Source organism: Pan troglodytes, chromosome 19 (assembly GCF_028858775.2).
Source record: "Pan troglodytes isolate AG18354 chromosome 19, NHGRI_mPanTro3-v2.0_pri, whole genome shotgun sequence".
NCBI lineage: Eukaryota > Metazoa > Chordata > Mammalia > Primates > Hominidae > Pan > Pan troglodytes.
The window spans coordinates 62,770,753-62,788,057 of NC_072417.2; the positions used below are offsets into that span (position 1 = coordinate 62,770,753).

At 40.2% G+C, this 17,305-nt stretch overlaps 1 protein-coding gene across 4 annotated transcripts in view; it reads right to left on the minus strand.

Moving 5' to 3' along the window:
- Positions 1 to 17,305, minus strand: part of SPOP (speckle type BTB/POZ protein) — a 79,009-nt gene that overhangs the window by 33,533 nt on the left and 28,171 nt on the right. For 2 of the 4 annotated variants that reach the window (XM_001168235.5, XM_054671120.2), the window contains exon 2: positions 3,932 to 3,982. The exons of 1 other annotated variant lie outside the window; for it this stretch is intronic. The gene's annotated coding sequence lies outside the window, so the exon portion shown is untranslated. Of the gene's footprint in view, positions 1 to 3,931; positions 3,983 to 13,302; positions 13,706 to 17,305 lie in introns of those variants that run through there. One more of the 4 variants, XM_016932474.4, reaches the window with a different exon arrangement.

Sequence of the window (17,305 nt, forward strand, 5' to 3'; positions counted from 1 at the left end):
CTTATATTTGATCTATTGTTTTTGTATCTGACACTGGGTTGGATTCTGGATGTATGGAGAAAAGATAACTAACATTTATTAAATACAGACCAGTGTAAATATGTACATATGTAAAAACATGACTAGGCATATAACTAAATTTTTTCTATACCAGGCTAAGATGTAGAACACATTTCTGGCATAGCCAAATATTTCTCTAATTAAGAGCTGAACTACTTTGTAACTGTTGTATATAAGGAAAACCTAGAAACAAGCATAGTATTATGTGTTCAAGTCAGTACTTTTAAGATTTTCCCAGTTTACAGGTATTTCTTAGGTAAGTATAGATTCTAAAATGATTGTGAGGATTAGATATGCACTTGTACATAAAAAGCCTACTTCTCCTTCCTCTCCTCAATCTGTGTTATAATTTTATAGAAATGCCTAGCTAGTAAGGTTCATCTAGATAGATCAAGGCAAGCTGAAGATGAACAAGAAGGTACATGACTCTCAAGTCACTAAACCCAACAGGATAACAACAGAATGCTCTGACTATCAAGCCTTGGTGTGTGCTGGCAGTTTACAGGCTTACTGCTCTTCTTTCAGGCTATAAATAACTACAAACTGTCCTTGTCCCCAAGGAGACCTTAGCAGCCAGCTCAAAGGTTAAAATCTGGAATAATTCTCACTTTGGATGCAACTTTTCCAGTCAGCAAAAAAAATCAAAAAAGCAGAAAATGTAATGCCAAGTTAAGTTAGGGCAGGGGGATCATTCCCTTGCCCTAGAAACTATCCACTATGTAACAGTTATTGATATAAACATGTTAGCAAAATTATTTACCCCAAAAATATGTCCAGGAAGAATGCAATGCATCTCTGCTCCAAATGCCGAAGTTTGTCCTAGAAAGGGGCAGATGCCACTCAAACACCTTGCAGGACTGCAACTCCCTGGACCTTAAAAAGACTTCTTGAATTTTTGTTTTGCTTTTAATTTAGGCACAAAGGATTACTGAGCTAAACACATCCACATAACAACATCAGAGGAAAAAATTCCTCTGTCTCCATTTGGATGGAGGATCCAGCAGAATAATGGCTGCAACAAGCACAGGTTTCACAAGATCTGGGTTAATACCATCAGGTGACATGCTGCTGTTGTTAATTACAGAACCCCTGCTAGGAAGAAAAACTCCTCCAGCTGCTTAAAAAAAAAAAAAAAAAAAAAACAGAAAAAAAGAAAATAGAGTTCCTCAGATTAGACTTTTCCACACTGGGAAATACCTGAAATGGAAGGACAGGAATCCGAATCAGGAAACAAACCTGATTACAAAGGGGCTATTTCACTTCAGAGTGGGTCTCAGTTCCAAAAGAGAACATCTTTAGAAATGAAGTCAGAAAGGCAAACGCAAGCAATCAACAACTTCTCCATTCTCACAAATTAGAATCATGTGTCGATTCCACTAAATGGCTTGGGCACAAATCTCTAGGGCCACAAAGAGTGAACTTGGGAAAGATGAAGATTTTAACACGTCCCACATGTTATAAAAGATGCCTCCTCTAGGCTGAGAAAATTTACTTTTTCTAAAGAAGAGCTGAAAAAGGATCAGAAAAGGAGGAAGCAGGGAAAAGCCCTATGGTAAGAAGATTCCATTTATTACATAAGTTAATATTCTCACAGCTCTTTTCCAATTTGAGAGGTTATGGTCTTTGACCCACTCCCCTCAATGATGACTATGAAGAACCTTATAAAATCTAAACAGTAAACAGATGAAAAGGCTGGCCCTAATACTATTTAAGCATGTCCAATCTGCAAGGAATTCAAAAACAGAAGAGTCATTTCATGAAACAAATAGAGCTTATATAACCCCACAGAGTCCCCTGGCTTTTATAGAAGCCAAATTCAACAGGCAGTTCTCTTTGGCCATCTATACTTCAGCCAAGCCATTTAAAAATATTTCTTGCTAACATGATTCGGCTATGGAAGGGACCCAAGGAATGAATTTCAAAGGAGAAAGTCTAATTAGTCTTAGGGCATACAATTTGAAATAAGTTCATTAACTTGGAAACTGAAAAGGCCCACCTGCTCCAGGGGATTTGGTCTCCTACAAGGGCAACTGATTATGTTCAGCATTAACTATTACTATCCAGCAGTAAAGAATTCAGTATTCCCACGAGATACTTTTCTTCCTGAAAGGCACCTAAACCTCCTTCCAACTTTAAAAGAGAAGAGAGGTATATGTATGTTTTTAATCTTCTCCTTTACAGTCTTAACTTAAAAAGCCTAACTACTATTTACATGGACCACGTGCCTTGCCTAGAAACAATCTGCAGAAAATAAATTCCCTCTTCTAACATTATTAAAAATAAGCAAAATTCTATGTTAATGTTACAGTTCTAAGTAAACGAAATGGAACAAAGGATAGGCAGGAATTTCTCAGTTTTAAATGTTCATTCCAAAATTCATGACTCAAGGAAAAAGTAAAACCACACAGGCAGACAAAATAGGGAAAGTTAGACAGAACGTCTGTCTTAACAGAATTTCCTGGCTCCTGATGATTTGTGTCAGAATTTAAAAGATTAAAATGCAATAACACCTATTTAACCCAACATGACTCTGACAAAACATACACAAGCTTTGGAAGCTAAAAATCTCATACTACAAAGTAACAAGTTTTAAGATGTTATACAAAATGGTGAAGAGTTTTTTTTCTGTAAGTTACCCAGAGAGATATGAGCTCCAAGGTAAAATACACAAAGGCAATTTGTTCAAAATCAAACTCCTTTTATAAAGTAAAATGAAGCCTACAAATTTCTTTAAGGTATCTCTCTTTTTTTTTTTTTTTTTGAGACGGAGTCTTGTTCTGTCGCCCAGGCTGGAGTGCAGTGGTGCGATTTCAGCTCACTGCAACTTCTGCCTCCTGGGTTCAAGCAATTCTCCCACCTCAGCCTCCCGAGTAGCTGGGATTCAGGCATGTGCCACCATGCCTGGCTAATTTTTGTATTTTTAGTAGAGATGGGGTTTCTCCATGTTGGCCAGGCTGGTCTCAAACTCCTGGCCTCAAGTGATCCACCTGCCTCGGCCTCTCAAAGTGCTGGGATTATAGGTGTGAGCCACCGCACCTGGTCCCAAGTATCTCTTTTTCATAAACTGTAATTCTAATTTCCCTGAAGGTCTTTTATGTTTTTTCTGTTTGTTTGTTTTTGTTTTTGTTTTAGACAAGGTCTTGCTCTGTCACCCAGGCTGGAATGCAGTGGCACAATTATGGCTCACTGCAGCCTAGACCTCCTGAGCTCAAATTATCCGCCACCTCAGTCTCTTGAGTAGTTGGAACTACAGGCATGTGCCACCACACCTGGCTAATTTTTGTATTTTTTGTAGAGATGGGTTTTTACCATGTTGACCAGGATGGTCTCGAACTCCTGAGCTCAAGCAATCTTCCTGCCTCAGCCTCCCAAAGTGCTGGGATTACAGGCATGAGTCACCATGCCCGACCTTCCTGAAGAACTTTTCTAGGAAGAAAAATAATCTGACTCTAAGGTTTCCGTATCATATATTATCAACCATTGATTAAAAATTTAAATTCAAATATCATTTCTCCCCTCCACCATTACTGTAAAGTCTTATCCTATATCTAGAAATCACCAGAGAAGATCAGAATAAATAGTTCTGGCTTACTCCAGGTAAGAATATTTAGAATAAAACTTTTTTTGAAGACACTTATAGAAAATGTTTATTTAACACTGTAATAATTCTTATTTTAAAAGAAAATCTTACATGCTTACCTTATATGACTTTAACTTTTTAACTTTACCTATCATTTGCACTAAAATGAAACAGTAGATTGTACTCAAGAGGTGTATTTTTAAAAGTCATGGTAAATGTTTTTATGCATTTCATTCTGCTTTTTCCCTCATGATTAAACTATATTTAAAATAAAACTATGTAAAAACTCACCAAGTTAAGTCAGTAGGAAAAATCTAATTTGTCTTGTCTAACAGGAAATCTCTGTTGGAAATAGAGAATATGAATCAGACTTAACTAGATTCTGAATCTCATACAAGTCTTTACTTACTTTGTCTATTCCTAAAAAGGAAAAATCTCACAAAAGCAGGTGATATATGAAAGAAGAAATGACTAGTAAAAATTTACTAGTCAAAATTACCATTCTTAGGCCAAGGCGGGTGGATCACTTGAGGCCAGAAGTTCAAGACCAGCCTGGCATCATGGTGAAATCCTGCCTCAACCAAAAATACAAAAAATTAGCCAGGCACGGTGGTGCACGACTGTAGTCCCAGTTACTTAGGAGGCTGAGGCACAAAAATTGCTTGAACCCGGTGGAGGAGGGACACGCAGGGCAGGGCAGGGCAGAGATTCCGGTGACCTCAAAATCATGCCACTGCACTCCAGTCTGGGTGACAGAGTGATACTCTCTCAAAAAAAACAAACAAAAAAATTACCATTCCTTTATCTCATCACTAGCTCTGAATGCTCTATTTCTTAGTCATCTCTCAAAAAAATATTATACTTAGAAATGGAAGTCAGAAAAATCCAAGCTGGTTCTCCTTTTTTTTGAGATGAAATCTCAGCTCTGTTAGCCAGGCTGGAGTGCAGTGGAGCGATCTCAGCCCACTGCAACCTCCACCTCCCACGTTCAAGCAATTCTCCTGCCTCAGCCTCCCAAGTAGGTGGGATTACAGGTGCCTGCCACCACGCCTGGCTAATTTTTGTATTTTTAATAGAGACGGGATTTTGTCATGTTGGCCAGACTGGTCTCAAACTCCTGACCTCAAGTGATCTGCCCACCTCGACCTCCCAAAGTGCTGGGATTATAGGTGTGAGCCACCGCGCCCAGCCCCAAGCTAGTTCTTCTAATAAACTGACCTATGAGTGCAGCAAAAATGAGGTGACTTGTCCTGTGTCAATATTTACAAGAAAAGAGAGATCACTGTTGCCAGCTCTTTCACAAAATGCTTAAAGAATTATTATAAGTTTTTATGTAAAACACCTTTTAAAAAAGTGCTCTATGGGTAAATTACACCAAAGCAAGATGCATTTAAACAAAGCCATGTATCCTATGGTTTTCTCTTTAGAGACAGGGTCTCACTATGCTGCCCCAGCTGGAGTACAGTGGCTACTCACAGGACTGATCATAGTGCACTATCTCAGCCTCCTGAGTAGCTGGCACTATACAGGCACACGCCACCATGCCTGGCCCTATGGTTTTAATAAATAACTGTGACAATGAGATGCAGAATGGACTGGATTAATAGTGATTATACAAGGGAGAGAAAGAGGTTCCTGTTGAAGACTGGAGAGATAGCCAAGCAACACCAACCTCTGATAATCTACCATATCCTACAAAGTAGCTCAAAACAGAAACTGGGATAAGAGAAGTAGCAATGCTTCTAGGAGTCTAACATAGGCAGAAAATTCCACTGCTATATTCCCTTTTGTGAGAAAATAAAGTATTGCATAAATCATGGGCAAATGATTCCTTAAAAATAGAATCTCGGCTGGGCACAGTGGCTTACACCTGTAATCCCAGCACTTGTGGGAGGCCGAGGCAGGCGGATCACGAGGTCAGGAGATTGAGACCAGCTTGACCAACATGGTGAAACCCCGTCTCTACTAAAAATACAAAAATTAACTGGGCATGGTGGTGCACGCCTGTAGTCCCAGCTACTCAGGAGGCTGAGGCAGGAAAATCACTTGAACCCCACAGTGGTTGCCGTGAACAGAGATTGCACCACTGCACTCCAACCTGGTGACAGAGTGAGACTCCGTCTCAAAAAAAAAAAAAATAGAATCTCTTCCTGAAAATGTAAGCACCAACTTTAACTAGTACATGGTACAAATAAGCTTCTCTTAGACTATAATAGGTTTTGGTAAACCAAGTCCAGTTACTATCAGTGATCAAATGAGCCATCACCAAAAACTGTGCTAAATGACTGATGCTAAAACAGGGCAGTCTTAATCAGATACCATAAAATAAATTCACCTGAGGTCAGGAGTTCGAGACTAGCCTGGCCAATGTGGTAAAACCCTGTCTCTACTAAAAATAACAAAAGTTAGCCAGGCGTGGTGACGGGCGTTTATAATCCCAGCTACTTGGGAGGCTGAGACTGGAGAATCGCTTGAACCTGGGAGGTGGCGGTTGTAGTGAGCAGAGACTGAGCCAACAATCCCACGTAGTTCAGTTAATAATAGCAGGAGTCAGGCTGAATTCATGCAACAAATATTTACTGAGTACCAACTGCAGGGCATTCTTTGAGACACAGTGGTAAAAGAGACAGACAAGGTTCCCGACCCTCTGAGGATAGAAAGATAGAATGCCTTTAAGGCAGAAGATATCAACCAACTCTAACAAATGAAAATAAATAGCTGTGATTCTTAAAGCAGAAACCAATACCTTTAGTCCCTTACTCTCCACTTTTTTTTTTAAGCTTAAGGTTTAGGTTTCTCAAAATTTAAAGCATCTGACAAAACTGGTAAGGGCTGAACACGGAGACTATCATACTGTTGGTAGGAGAACAAACTGGTACCACCAGTTTGGAAAATAGTTTATTATTATCTAATAAGACTAAAGATTCTGCAATTCCACTCCAAGTATATGGCCTAGAGAAACTTCTGTACATGTTCACAGCAGCATTGTTCATTAACAGCCAAAAACTAGAAACAATCAAAGTGTCCATCAACAGAATGAATACATAAATTGTGGTATATTCATATAACAGAATGCTATATGGCAATGAAATCAAACTACAGTTCTATATAGTAACATGGATGAAAGTTATGAACATATATATTGTTAGGTTCTTCCTGAAAGAAGACATAAAAATGTAAAAATCACATAATGTATTATTCCAATTTATACAAAGTTTAAAAACAGACAAAACTAAATTATATTGGTTTAGAATGAATCCTAGGTGGTAAAATCATAAAGAAAAATAAGGATATGATTATCACACATGTCAGAACAGTGGTTATTCTGAGCAATGGTATAGGTTATGATCTAGAAGGGAGACGCAGCAGGCTTCTTCCAGGTGCTGGCAATGATATATTTCTAGGTCTAACTGGTGGTTACCTAGGTATTTGCCTTTTGTAATTAATCCTTACATTATACAGTCATGCTTTGTGTATTTTTCTGTTATATTTCATAATAAAAATGTTCAAGCCAGGCATGGTGGCTCACGCCTGTAATTCGAACACTTTGGGAGGCTGAGGAGGGAGGATCACTTGAGATCAGGAGTTCAAGACCAGCCTGGCCAACATGGTGAAACACCATCTCTACTAAAAATACAAAAAAAATCAGCCAGATGTGGTGGCGCACACCTGTAATCCCAGCTACTTGGAAGGCTGAGGTGGGAGGATCACTTGAACCCAGGAGGCAGAGGTTGCAGTGAGCCAAGATGGTGCCATTGCACTCCAGCCTGGATGACAGAGTGAGACTCCATCTCAAAAAAAAAAAAAGTTCAAAGCATACATTATTAAAATAACCTAATAGAGTAGATGTCTATCTAGCCTCCAATAATATATAAGTGTGAGTACATCTTGCAAATAATACAGTTTTTTTTTTTTTTTAAAAAAAAGACAATTTAGGATGAGAAGTCAGTAATAAAGCAGGGCCACCCAGGAATAAATACCTATAGGCAGGATTTTCTATTACGTTCTTTGAATTTAAATGCCATACCTAAGATCTATATTTCAGGGAAATTTTCTGTACTAATATAAAGGTTTAAATCTACATATGACTACCACCAGGAACCATGAGTTAATCCCCAAATTATTTTGAGACAAAATCTTCTGAAAAAGCAAAGCCAAGACACAAGTATTTTTTGGTTTTACTAGTTTAATCATGGCCTCTGATGGAACCTCCAGTAAAATCCCAACTCCCTCTGAGTGAAAGCCTTACAATGGCCAAAAGGGTCCTGCACAATCTGGACTTGATTACCTCTCTGGCCTCATTTCCAACTACGTTTTCCTGATCTCACTATGTACCAGCTACACTGCCGTTCTTTGTTGTGATTCCTCAGAATAGGCCCATTCCTGCCTTGGAGCATTGTACGTGTCATTTTCTGTCTGAATAAGTCTTCCCCTAGATGTTCTCAGGGCACACTCCTTCACCATTGCTAAGACTTTCCTTGTCACCATCTCTGTGAGGTCTTCCCTGATACCCTTAAAAATGAATTCCTGGCTGGGCGTGGTGGCTCACGCCTGTAATACCAGCACTTTGATATGCCGAGGCGGGTGGATCACTTGAGGTCAGGAGTTCAAGACCAGCCTGGCCAATATGGTGAAACCCCGTCTCTACTAAAAACACAAAAATCAGCTGGGCGTGGTGGCACACACCTGTAGTCCCAGCTACTCAGGAGGCTGAGGCAGGAGAATCGCTTGAACCTGGGAGGTGGAGGTTGCAGTGAGCAGAGATTGCATTACTGCACTCCAGCCTGGATGACAGAGCAAGACTCTGTCTCAAAAAAAAAAAAAAAAAGCAATTCCCTCCGTTAACAACCACAATCCTATTCCTGCTTCATCATTTTTTTTTTCTATAGTGCATAAAGTCATCTACCATCCTGTATCTTTTTACAATCTGTCTTCTCTAACTGGAAAATAAACTCTACCAAGACAGGTTCTTGTCTGTTTTGCTGCTGCACCCAGACAGTGTCTGGCACATGGAAGGCTACAAATACTTATTTAATAAATGACTGAATTAATGTTTTCTTTTAGATTCCCGTGCTTGAAAGATTAGACAGTAACTCTATAGCACAAAAAAAAAAAGAAAAAAAAAAAAAACAACCCAGAATGTTTCTCCCCTTGTATGTCAAATTAACAAAGTTTATTTTACTAACGTTTCAGGTTTATGCACTTATTAATATTAATGAGTCAGAGTTAAGACTTCTAAAAAGTTGATACAAACATATTTTCCCTTAACAAATGTGTAATATTGGCCAGGCACGGTGGCTCACGCCTAAAATCCCAGCACTTTGGGAGGCCGAGGTGGGTGGATCACCTGAGGTCAGGAGTTTGAGACCAGCCTGGCCAAAATGGTGAAACCCTGTCTCTACCAAAAAATACAAAAATTAGCCGGGTGTGGTAGTTGGCACCTGTACTCCCAGCTACTAGTCAAGAAGCTGAGGCAGGAGAATCGCTTGAACCTGGGAGGCAGAGGTTGCAGTGAGCCAAGATGGCGCCACTGCACTCCAGCCTGGGTGACAGAGTGAGACTCCGCCTCAAAAAAAAAAAAAGTGTAATACCTGTTTTTAATAACAATGCCATTGAGAGCACAAAGAGACAAGAACTCTCATGTACTGCTGGTGCGGTGGAAATCAGCATAACTATTATGGGAACTACTTGACAATATGTAGGATAAAGATTGAGTACTTACTATATATACTATTTAAGTTTGTAAAAAGTGAGCACATTTTACTTTTATAGTCAGAAAAAAAGATTTTTAAAAGAAAGAATCATGCAAAAAAATATATAATTTCAATAAAAAAGTTCTTCAGTACCTTGGGAGGCCAAGGCAGGCAGATCACTTGAGGTCAGGAGTTTGAGACCAGCCTGGCCAACATGGTAAAAACCCATCTCTACCAAAAAATACAAAAATTAGCTGAGCATGCTGGCATGCGCAGAGGTTGCAGTGAGCCGAGATCATGCCACTGCACTCCAGCCTGGGTGACAGAGTGAGACTCTGTCTCAAAAAAAGAGAAAGTTCTTTATATTGTATTTTGACTCCAACAAAAGCAATAAAGGCTTCTGTTACATATCCAGATGAAATATCTCAAGAGGGTAACTACAGTTAGAAAAATAATGGTTTTTTACTTAAGAACTAAAAAAAGTTTTATAGCAGTTTCCACAGTGGAAGGGAAAACGAACTCTACAGTGTTAGTGTTCCATATAAGAGCATCATTTTCTTCTAAAGAAAGATTTAAGATAGGAACATTTCTCTGTAGCATAAAATGTGGGACTGATGTGACAAAGAGCAGGTAAACAATTCCATTCAAACTTGGTGACTACGATGGCATAGGGAAGATAATTCACTGAATGAAATTGCCTATTGGGTGACATGACAGATACTTCCGAGTATACATATAGTGCTTGTAGTTTTGATGGAATACGTCATCTATGTTAAAGTTGGCGTAAGCCTAGATCCAAAGGTTACTTTCCAACCACAATACTTATTACCTGAACCAAACCCTAAGACAAGAACAGATCTGAGATAAAATACACAGGCATCTGATATACTAGTTCTATTTATTACTCTGATTTCTATTTGAAGGTCTTATTGGTTGTCTTAAAAAAAATTCAGCACATAAATTCTCAAATTCTTAAAGATAGTTGATATATTCATGAGACAGGTGGCTGCCCAAACTAGTTGTTAAGAAAGGAAGTCCTACTCAAACGCTTGCAGCAGGCAGAGTGTGTTATTAGAGAAGAGTAACAGTTTTCATTTGTAACACTTCAGGATTCCAAGCGCTCAAAGCTCTGAATAGGAGCCAGGTTTAAAGGGTGAAAAAACATGGAGCATAAAAATTAAAAATATACTCAACCTCACAATAATGAATAAGGCACAGTGGATTAAAGACTCCAGAAAAAATTTATAAATGAAAACCACTGGTAATTGAAACATATGGTCCTTGAACAAAATTTAAATGTAATAATTCTAATCAAATATCGAGGTGAAGACATATTTTTTAAATGCTTCCTTTGGCTAAGAATGCTTCAAGAAACCCTTCTATAAATATCAACTATGTCTGGATCACACTGAACTTATAAAGTAACATAAGAAGAACATGAACTGGATTGGAGATCACTAAATAGTCCCACACAGTAGGGAGAAAATATTCTAGAAGAAGGCCGGGTGTGGTGGCTCACACCTGTAATCCCAGCACTTTGGGAGGCCCAGGCGGGCGGATCACTTGGGGTCAGGAGTTCAAGACTAGCCTGGCCAACATGGTGAAACCGCATCTCAACAAAAACACAAAAATTAGCCAGGCATAATGGCAGGTGCCTGTAATCCCAGCTACTTGGGAGGCTGAGGAAGGAGAATCGCTTGAACCCAGGAGGCAGAGGTTGTAGTGAGCTGAGATCGTGCCACTGCACTCCAGCCTGAGCGATAGAGTGAGACTCCGTCTCAAGGAAAAAAAAAAAAAAAAAAAGAAAGTATTCTAGGAGTTAAAAAGTAGTAAAAGAAAGCTTACAAGAAGAATAAAAGGTGAGCAGTAACTGAAATTTATTAAAAAACAGTTAATAACACGAGACAACAGAAATGCAAAATATTAAAATACAAAGCTGGCCAGGTGCTGTGGCTCACACCTGTAATCCCAACACTTTGGGAGGCCAAGGCAGGAGGATCACATGAGCTCAGGAGTTCAAGACCAGCCTAGGCAACATAGTGAGACCCTGTCTCTAAAAAATTAACTAAATTAAAATAAAATGCAAAGTTGCCAAATTTATCAGATTCCAAAAAGAATCCATAAGGAAAGAAAATTTCAGAGCCTCTCATTCTCTGATAAAAGAAGAGTATCATTCCAAAGTATAGAAGGTTTTCCTCATCCCTCTCCCTCCCTCAAATAATGACTATAAATACCAAAGTGTTGGACCCAGTGGGAGAACTCAAATAATGAGATAGTTTAGGACAAAATCAAACCACTGAAACAAAAGAAGAGGAGAAGGAAGAAGAAGATGATGATGATGAGGACAAAGACCAGAAAAGATATGTACAAGGTTGTTCACTAGTTGTCTGTAATGTAATGGGGGGTAAAAAGGAAAACAATTTAAATATCCATCAAAGGGATTGTGGAAAAACTGTGAAATATTCATACTGTATAATAAAAACAAAACAGCTAAAATGGAAGACCTAGATCTGAATCTACCAACATGTACAGATTTTGGAAAAAAAGAATGAAAATAAGACTGCTGCAGAACTTATATACATATAAATATATATACATATGCACATATATACTCACACATGTATATAATTTATTGTCTAAAAATTAAACACGTAAAGCAATACATTTTCATACATACACACATACATACATACACATCTATATTGCACTGGAATGATACACACTAAATTCATGGCAATAGGTTGTCTCTGGTAGTGAAGGATGGAAACAGAACTGAAAGTATAAATAAATAAAACTTTAGCTGACAGTGTCACAGTCTCTTTTTGTTTGGCTTTTTCTTTTTTTAAGCTTTTCAAATCGATGAATTCAGGAAAAATGGTAAATTAGAAAAGCTAAAGATTGCTTAATGACTTGTGATATAGAAAAAAAAGCTAAATAGCTCAAAGCAATATTTTAAATAGATACTAATGCAGCCTAAATCAAACCAAAAAGAGCCAATGAATTCAGTCCAGATCATCTCACTAAGGAAAATCCTGTGTTGGTAAATATTTTTCCTATAGCTGATGGAAATTATACAGCACTGGGGTTCCTTAAGCAGAGAAAGTATAGGGACTGACTTCATATATGTCCATAAGAAAGCACATCTTCTTTCTTTCCTTCTTTTTTTTTTTGAGACGGGGTCTCCTTCTGTCACCCAGGCTGGAGTACAGTGATTCGATCTCTGCTCACTGCAACCTCTGCCTCCCAGATTCAAGTAATTCTCCTGCCTCAGCCTCCTAAGTAGCTGGGATTACAGGCACGTGCCACCACACCCAACTAATTTTTTTGTTTGTTTTTAGTAGAGATGGGGCATGTTGGTGAGGCGGGTCTCGAACTCCTGACCTTGTGATCTGCCCACCTCGGCCTCCCAAAGTGCTGGGATTACAGGCATGAGTCACCGCGCCCAGCCAGAAAGCACATCTTAAATAAAAATAATGTCCACAGTAATCCGACATATCTTCATAAAGACCATAAATCCTTATACTTTGTCTTAATTTTATTTATTCCTCTAAGAACCAATCTCTCTTTTAATCATCTCAAATTTTAGTACCTGAAACTCAAAGACAGATTATAAAAAGAACACTTAAGGCTTTTTTGCCTTCTTGAATTCACTTAAGCTTTTTTTCCCCTTCTTTCAAACATGTTTTTCCTCCTTCTTCCTTGATGTTTCCCATCTCCAACCTGTTGTTGTTTTTTTTTCCTTCCATTATCTCACTGACCAACAGTTGCTTTCAACTGCTAGCAAGCCCCTGGCATATTTATATTTTTCACTTCTTAAAGGAAAAGATGCTCCCACTCCACAGCCCAAAGGTCAAATAAAGGGGAAAAAACACATAAAAAGTACTAACCATATTTTGCTGCCTTTCCTTTCTGTATTATGGCTAGGAATAAAGCTCTAATTGCCAAATAAGAGAGCAAAATCAAACTTACCTGTACATTTTATCATCTTTATAACATTTAAATTTATCCAGGGTCCTCTGTTTCACAAGTCACTTTGGTTAGGAATTATAAGGCCACTTAAAATAGGCCACTATAGTTGAGCACTATAGTCTAGTGGAAACCATAACCTCAAGATTCACAGTAGAGGAACAACCTAGGCCAGGCGTGGTGGCTCATGCCTTTAATCCCAGCACTTTGGGAGGCCAAGGTGGGCAGATCACTTGAGGTCAGGAGTTCCAGACCAGCCTGGCCAACATGATGAAACCTCATCTCTACTAAAAATACAAAAATTAGCCCTGCATGATGGCGCAAGCCTGTAATCCCAGCTACTTGGGAGGTGGAGGCCACAGTGAGCCGAGATCACGCCACTGCACTCCAGCCTGGGTGACAGTCTCAAAAAAAAAAAAAAAAAAAGAGAGAGAGAGAAGCAACCTGTGCATTTCCACCCCCATCCTCCTTTAAAAGGATTTCCAAGGTCCTTTCCAGTTAAATGCTTTAAGCTATATAACCACTCCCTCATAAGCAGTATTCAATGTTTCACAGTCTTCAAAGTACTCTGACATTTATGATCTTATTTGGGATTTTCAACAGCTCTGTGAGGCACACAGAGCAAGCAAGTATTTTACAAATAAGGGAACAGAAGCTCAGAGTTCCAATTTGCTGTGGTCACATGGCTATTAATGGGCTTGAGTTCAGAACACAAAGTCTTTTAACTCCTAAACCAACACTTTGCAATTCCTTTGGGGTGACTCTTAGATCAGGTATGGTCTTTTATTCAACATGTAGGAATGGGAAAAATACCTGAGAAAGATACTTATATTCCCTAGCTTTCAGTTCCAATTTCATTTTCAAGTGGCAACTCAGTATGAAAGTATGTTCTTTTGGCCGGGCAAGGTGACTCATGCCTGTAATTCCAGCACTTTGGGAGGCCAAGGCAGGCACATCGCCTGAGCTCAGCAGTTGCAGACCATCCTGGCCAACATGGTAGAACCCTGTCTCTACTAAAAAATACAAAAAAAAAAATTAGCCAGGTGTGGTGGTGCATGCCTGTAGTCCCAGCTAATCGGAAGGCTGAGCGGGAGGCTGAGGCTGGAGAATCGCTTCAGCCCAGGAGGCAGAGAGGTTGCAGACAGCCGAGATCACGCCACTGCACTCCAGCTTGGGCTACAGAGTGAGTGAGATGCCGTCTTAAAAAAAAAAAAAAAAAGTTCTTTTGTTCTAATGAATTTGGAGCACCATTATTAACGGAGACCTCAGCAAATCATTAATGGGTTCGTGTCTACTTCCATGACTGGATCCTGGGAACGAATCTTATGTTGTAATTATTTTTATTTTTTTTTAATTTTTTTATTTCTTGAGATAGAGACAGAGTCTTGCTCTGTCACTCAGTCTAGAATGCAGTAGCGCAATCTCGGCTCATTGCAACCTCCACCTCCCAGGTTCAAGCGATTCTCCTGCCTCAGCCTCCCGAGTAGCTGGGATTACAGGGGTGTGCCACCATGCCCAGATAATTTCTGTATTTTTAGCAGAGACGGGGTTTCACAATGTTGGCCAGGCTGGTCTCAAACTCCTGACCTCAAGTGATTTGCCCACCTTGGCCTCCCAAAGTGCTAGGATTATAGGTGTGAGCCACTGCGCCTGGCCCTCCTATGTTGTAATTATTTTAGAATGACTTTTCATGCTTTAGCACCTAATCATCATTAATTTTTTCAAATAAAATATCTATTGTTCTAACTGCCAGAGTAATTTTTCTAGTCTAAGTTTTCAAGAAACCAGTGTCTTTCTCCACAGTTACCTTCCTCTCCTTTGCCACAAGCTTACAGAAAAGCACAATTTTTACCATTCTTTAATTATATTCATTTCAGGTGTCCATACTAACTGGCACCTCTTCAACTCAATTGCTTAAGCTAAAAACCCTATCTTTTCCTATCCTCTTTATCAGGAAGTCCTGTCAGCTGTCCTGCTTCTCAATGTATTCCATATTTATCCATTTTCGTCCAAGCCAGAGTTTTCTCACCTGAATAGTTACTGGTTTCTAATTGATCTCCCAGCTTCCTCTGTAGCCCAATTTATGTATTCTTCACATAGCAGCCACAGTGAGCTTTTAAAATGTAAATCCAGATATTGCTCCTTCACTTAACCACACTTAGAATTCCAGCTCTTTATCTGAACCTACAGAGTCCTATAAGAGCTGGCCCATTATACCAAATTCATCACCTACCACTCTCCCTTATCACTAACTTTACTCCAAAACACTGGGTTTTCTTTCTACAAACAAGCCAAGATTGTTTCCACCTTAGGGCCTTTGCATTCTTCCCTCAGGCTGGAAGACGCTTCTTCCAGATATTCACATTGCTTCTTGTTACTTAGGTCTTCTCTGACCACAGCCAAAAGTAGTAGCTCTACTCCTACACCTGCTATGAATGTTTCATGTGACTTAATCCTCTACACTGTGGGTGCACTTAGAATAATCACATGTGGTCCTGCCGGGCTGAGCCTCAGAACCTAGACAATGGGGGCTCTCCTCAAAGAATGCCCATTTCTACATCAGAAGCAGCTCCCTGGTCTTTTTCTTTTCAGTGCCCAACAGAGTACCTACTAAACTCTTTTTACTTTGGATGTAAATTTTTTTTTTTTTTTTTGGGACGGAGTCTCACTGTGTTGCCCAGACTGGAGTGCAGTGGCAGATCTCGACTCACTGCAAGCTCCGCCTCCCGGGTTCACGCCATTCTCCTGCCTCAGCCTCCCGAGTAGCTGGGACTACAGGCGCCCGCCACCACGCCTGGCCAGTCTTTTGTATTTTTAGTAGAGACAGGGTTTCACCATGTTAGCCAGGGTGGTCTTGATCTCCTGACCCCATGATCCGCCCGCCTTGGCCTCCCAAAGTGCTGGGATTACAGGCGTGAGCCACCGCGCCCAGCCTGGGTGTAAAATTTTTAAACAAAGCCATACTTAATCTTAGAAAATTTTCCTATGATGTTGTTTAGGTCTCTCTTTTTAAAAGTTACATCACACCTCTAGATTCTGTATTTTTTTTTGCCTTAAAGAAATCAGCCAGAAGCGGTGGTGTCCCATTATGACTAGTTTTTGTTTTCTTTAATTGATAGAAAGTAAACTATGGGCCGGGAGCTGTGGCTCACGCCTGTAATCCCAGCACGTTGGGAACCAAGGAGAGCGGACCACTTGAGGTCAGGAGTTTGAGACCAGCCTGGCCGACATGGTGAAACCCCATCTCTACTAAAAACACAAAAATTAGCTGGGCGTGGCGGCGCATGCCTGTAATCCCAGCTACTAGGGAGACTGAGGCAGGAGAATCGCTTAAACCGGGAGGGGGAGGTTGCAGTGAGCTAAGATTGTGCCATTCCACTTCAGCCTGGGCAACAAGAGTGGAACTCGGTCTCAGAAAAAAAGAAGAGGCCGGGCGCGGTGGCTCACGCCTGTAATCCCAGCACTTTGGGAGGCCGAGGCGGGCGGATCAAGAGGTCAGATCGAGACCATCCTGACTTACACAGTGAAACCCCGTCTCCACTAAAAATACAAAAAATTAGCCGGGCGTGGTGGCAGGCGCCTGTAGTACCAGCTACTCGGGAGGCTGAGGCAGGAGAATAGCGTGAACCCGGGAGGCGGAGCTTGCAGTGAGCCGACATTGAGCCACTGCACTCCAGCCTGGGCGACAGAGAGAGACTCTATCTCAAAAAAAAAAGAAAAAAGAAAAAGAAACCACTAGTTTCTTACTCCACAGTACATAGTTTACTTTCATTTATTTATTTATTGAGACGGAGTTTCACTTCTTGTTGCTCAGGCTGGAGTGCAATGGCACGATCTCGGCTCACCTCAACCTCCACCTCCCAGGTTCAAGCGATTCTCCTGCCTCAGCCTCCCCAGCAGCTGGGATTACAGGCATGCGCCACCACGCCCGGCTAATTTTGTATTTTTAGTAGAGACAGAGTTTCTCCATCTTGGTCAGACTGGTCTCGAACTCCCAACCTCAGGT